This window comes from Schistocerca nitens, chromosome 3 (assembly GCF_023898315.1).
Source record: "Schistocerca nitens isolate TAMUIC-IGC-003100 chromosome 3, iqSchNite1.1, whole genome shotgun sequence".
NCBI lineage: Eukaryota > Metazoa > Arthropoda > Insecta > Orthoptera > Acrididae > Schistocerca > Schistocerca nitens.
The window spans coordinates 972,925,155-972,931,154 of NC_064616.1; positions in this window are offsets into that span (position 1 = coordinate 972,925,155).

Below are 6,000 nucleotides of genomic sequence, written 5' to 3' on the forward strand. Positions count from 1 at the left end.
AATTTCCTGTATTAGCTGGTCATATTCCAGAAATAGAAAATATAATTAATGTATCTATTAATGTTTATTCATTTGATGATGAAGATGAAAGTTATCAATTATATCCATTAGAAATAATAAAATCTGAAAAGGAAAAACATGTAAATCTACTTTATTTCAAGAAAGATAATAATTCACATTATTGATATAAAAAAATTATGTAGACTTTTATCAAGTCTGAAAATACTGAAGCACAATCTAATTGTGATTTATGTTTATTACATTTTAATAGTATATAAAAATTAGATGAGCACACAAAAATTGTTTAACTAATAAACCATTAAAAGTTGAAATGCCAGGTGAAGGAGAATTTATATATTTTCAACATTATCGATATATGCAGAAAAGTTCCATGTTTTATTTATGCTGATTTTGAAAGTTTACTTTTAAAAATGCATAATTGTGACCAAAATCCCAAAACAGCATATACAATTTGTTATTTTATATATATATATATATATATATATATATATATATATATATATATATATATATATGGAAATTATAAAGATCCTGTCGTTATTAGAGGACCAAATTGTCATGAAAAATTTATAGAATGTATAAAACAACAAGTTGCAAAAATTGGAAGAAAATATTCTGAAATTGAAGAAATGAAACCACTTCATTTTGATGAATACAAAATGTATCTTAAATGTAAAGTTTGTACCCAATGCAAATGTCCTGATACAGAATAGAATAAAAAAGTACATCATCATGATCATTTAACTGGAAAATATATTGTTCCATTATGAAAGATGTGCAATTAAAAACAAATACAAACCTGATTTTGTAACTATTTATTTACATAATTTTTCCAGTTATGATACAGATCTTTTTGTAAAAGAACTTGGTTATGGTAATAAGGAAATCGAATTAATACTGAACAATGAAAATAAATATATTAATTTTAGTAAACATACAAAAACTTTACGAATGAGATTTGTTGACACATTTAGATTTATGGCTTCTTCACTTGTCAAACTTGCATCAAAGAAGAATCAATTAAAAAATATTAAAAAGTATTTTTCTCCAGAATTTTTTAATCTAGTAATTAGAAAAGGCGTTAATCCATAATAATACATGGAGAATTGGAAAAATTAGATGAAACACAATTATCAACAGAAGATAAATTTTATAGTGAATTAAATGATTGTGAGATTTGATAGTGAATTAAATGATTGTGAGACAACTGATGAAGACTATTAACATGCTAAATTAGATTGGGAAAAATTCAATATAGAATATCTTGGTGAATATCATGATTTATATCTTAAAACTGATATATTATTATTAAGTGATGTATTTGAAAAGTGTAGAAAAACCTGGATAAATATTTATAATTTCGATTCCCCTTGGTATTTTACAGCACCAGCTTTATCTTGGGATGCAATGTTAATAATTAATAATCTAAAACTGGTATTATTATATGATTATGATATGCTTCTAAAGGTTGAAAAATGAATAAGAGGTGGAATTTCACATTGTTGTAAAATATATGTAAAAGCAAATAATAAATATTTAAATGATTATAATAATAAAGAAATATCAAATTACATAATGTATATAGATGCAAATAATTAAATGGTTATGCTATGAACCAATATTCACCATATGGCTGATTTAAATGGGAAGAACCAAATAACTTTAATTGCACAAAAATAAGCAAAATGTCAAACAATAGTCACGATGGATATATATTTGAAGTAGATCTAGAATATCCGAAAGAATTACATGATTTACATAAAGATTTACCACTACCTCCTGAATCAAAATTTGTTCCAGGTACAAATGAAAGTAAATTAATAAGTACTTTAGATTAAAAGTGTAATGATGTAGTACATTATAGAAATCTAAAAAAATATTTATCTTTTGTAATGAAACTTACAAAAATAGATAAGTTTTAAAATTTAAACAATGTAATTGGTTAAATAAATATATATATATATATAAACACACAGTTAAGAACTAAAGCTACAAATGATTTCGAAAAATATTTTTTATAAATTAATGAATAGTTCTGTATTTGGTAAAACAATGGAGAATATAAGAAACAGACAAGATATAAAACTAGTTTCAAATAGTAAAATATGTGATAAACTTGTAGCTAAACCAAACTTTAAACATAAAACCATATATAACGAAAATCTAGTTGCTATTCATATGAATAAAACTTCAATAATATTTAGTAAACCTATTTATATTGGGTGAAGTATACTTGATTTATCTAAAGAATTAATGTATGGTTTTCACTACAGAGTTATGAAACCTAAATATAGAGAAAGTATTGCATTATGTTATCAAGATACAGATTGTTATATTTACAATATTAAAACCGAAGATTTCTATGAAGAGAAGAAATAAATGACTGATTATTTTGATACAAGTGATTATCCAACAGATAATATATATAATATTCCACGAGTAAACAAGAAAGTTGTTGGTAAAATGAAAGATGAATGTAATGGAAAAATAATGGAAGAATTTTGTGGTTTAAGTGCAAAAATGTATGCTTATAAAGTTGGTAACAAAATAGAGAAGAAAACTGAAAAATGTGTAGTTAAAAACAAAATAAGTTTAGAAGCTTTTGAAGATTGTCTGTTTAACAATACAGAACAATATAGAAATTTTAATTAAGTTAAAAGTGAAAAATATAAAATATATCCAATTCAAGTAAACAAAAGAGCACTAAGTCCTCATGATAATAAAAGATATGCTTTAGAAAATAGAATAGATACATTACCATATGCTCATTACTCATTATTGAACATCTCATAGATAATTATTATATATAAATGTAATAAAATTTTTTCTATATAAATGGAGACTACATTAATCAAGGAGGTAAATAATTTAAGTATTTCTAAAGAAATTAGAAACGTAAATGAGCAAGAGATAAATGTATTGTGTAATATTACGGACTGTGAATATTTAAATACTAGATTTGGAGAACAACTTTGTCATTAATTGAGGATTTTCACTGTGCGACATCTAGAGGTAGTCCAATTGACCTACCTTCCCTCCCAAGTTCAAACTTACTGCCAGGGTGGAGCTTGGAAGGGGGGCGTGGCACTTACCCGCCATCTTGAATGACTTCAATCGCGTCATCACCTGACATCACGGCAGCCACTTTGAATGACAACAATATTGTCATCAGTTGACGTCAATCATGCAAGGTCTAGTTTTCTGCGAGAGGACTTGGATCAGAGCATGTTAATGTCAGTTTAGAACCTGACACAGACCTCGAAGTTGTGGCAGAAAAACAAAACCTCTGGCGGTGTACAAAGTGTGATAGAGCAGAAAAAAAAACAAAGTTTCAAACAGCAAGACTGGGTCACAGGGCGCATCTCTTCGGGATACGATCATCCTCCTACAGTACGGGTGATGAAACTTTAAACTGGTCTGTGCACCTGATAAAAACCTTTACATTTAATAGGATCGTCACATGTGCTCAAGGTCCGAGCAGGCACAGGGGGGAAGGGGTTTATTAGTTACTGGGAGCTCCAACGATAGGCGGGTGATGGAGCCCCTTAGGGAAATAGCGGAAAGGTCGGGGAAGAAGGCCAGTGTTCACTCTATCTGCTTGCCGGGGGGTCTCATCCGAGATGTGGAGGAGGCCCTACCGGCGGCGATAGAGAGCACTGGGTGCACCCGACTGCAAATTGTTGCTCATGTCAGCACCAATGACTCATGCCATCTGGGTTCAGAGGTCATCCTCAGTTCGTACAGGCGGTTAGCGGAATTGGTGAAGGCGGAAAGCCTCGCTCGCGGGGTGGAATCAAAGCTAAATATTTGTAGTATCGTTCCCAGAACCGATCGCGGTCCTCTGGTTTGGAGCCGAGTGGAAGGCTTAAACCAGAGGCTCAGACGATTCTGCGGAGATCTGGGGTGCAAATTTCTCGACCTCCGCTATCGGGTGGAGAAATGTAGGGTTCCCCTGAATAGGTCAGGCGTGCACTACACGCCGGAAGCGGCTACAAGGGCAGTGGAGTACGTGTGGAGTGCACATGGGGGTTTTTTAGGTTAGAGAATTCCCTCCCTAGGCCCGACAAGACGCCTCCTGGGACGCGGCAAGGTAGCAGTAGGCAAAATGCAACAGGGAATATCAATATTAATGTGGTAATAGTATGCTGCAGGAGCGTCTATAGAAAGGTCCCAGAACTGCTCTCATTAATAAACGGTCACAACGCCCATATAGTACTAGAGACAGAAAGTTGGCTGAAACCAGACGTAAACAGTAATGAAATCATAAACTCAGATTGGAATGTATACCGCAGAGACAGGCTGGACAGTGACGGGGAAGGCGTATTTATAGCGATAAGAAATGCAATAGTATCGAAGGAAATTGACGGTGATCCAAAATGTGAAATGATTTGGGTGAAGGTCACGGTTAAAGCACTCTCAGACATGGTAATTGGATGTCTCTATAGGCCCCCTGGCTCAGCAGCTGATGTGGCTGAGCACCTGAAGGATAATTTGGAAAATATTTCGAGTAGATTTCCCCACCATGTTATAGTTCTGGGTAGAGATTTTAATTTGCCGGATATAGACTGGGAGACTCAAACGTTCATAACGGGTGGCAGGGACAAAGAATCCAGTGAAATTTTTGTAAGTGCTTTATCTGAAAACTACCTTGAGCAGTTAAACAGAGAACATATTAGACCTTCTGGTGACAAACAGACCCGAACTATCTGAAACAGTTAACGCAGAACAGGGAATCAGCGATCATAAAGCGGTTACGGTATTGATGATTTCAGCCGTAAATATAAATATTAAAGAAGGTAGGAAGATTTTTGTGTTTAGCAAAAGTGACAAAAAGCAGATTTCAGAGTACTTGACGGCTCAACACAAAAGTTTTGTCTCAAGTACAGATAGTGTTGAGGATCAGTGGACAAAGTTTCTAAACCATCGTACAACATGCGTTAGATGAGTAAGTGCCAAGCAAGATCGTAAGAGGTGGAAAAGAGCCACCGTGGTACAACAACCGAGTTAGAAAACTGCTGCGGAAGCAAAGGGAACTTCACAGCAAACATAAACATAGCCAAAGCCTTGCAGACAAACAAAAATTACGCGAAGCGAAATGTAGTGTGAGGAGGGCTATGCGAGAGGCGTTCAATGAATTCGAAAGTAAAGTTCTATGTACTGACTTGGCAGAAGATCCTAAGAAATTTTGGTCTTATGTCAAAGCGGTAGGTGGATCAAAACAAAATGTCCAGACACTCTGTGACCATAATGGTACTGAAACATAGGATGACAGACTAAAGGCCAAAATACTAAATGTCTTTTTCCAAAGCTGTTTCACAAAGGAAGACCGCACTGTACTTCCTTCTCTAGATTGTCGCACAGATGACAAAATGGTAGATATCGAAATAGACGACAGAGGGATAGAGAAACAATTAAAATCGCTCAAAAGAGGATTCCAGTTCGATTTTACACAGAGTGCGCGAAGGAACTTGCCCCCCTTCTTGCAGCGGTGTACCGTAGGTCTCTAGAAGAGCGTAGCGTTCCAAAGGATTGGAAAAGGGCACAGGTCATCCCCGTTTTCAAGAAGGGACGTCGAACAGATGTGCAGAATTGTAGACCTATATCTCTAACGTCGATCAGTTGTAGAATTTTGGAACACGTATTATGTTCGAGTATAATGACTTTTCTGGAGACTAGAAATCTACTCTGTAGCAATCAGCATGGGTTTCGAAAAAGACGGTCATGTGAAACCCAGCTCGCGCTATTCGTCCACGAGACTCAGAGGGCCATAGACACGGGTTCACAGGTAGATGCCGTGTTTCTTGACTTCCGCAAGGCGTTCGATACAGTTCCCCATAGTCGTTTAATGAAAAAACTAAGAGCATATGGACTATCAGACCAATTGTGTGATTGGATTGAGGAGTTCCTAGATAACAGAACGCAGCATGTCATTCTCAATGGAGAGGAGTCTTCCGAAGTAAGAGTGAGTTCAGGTGTGCC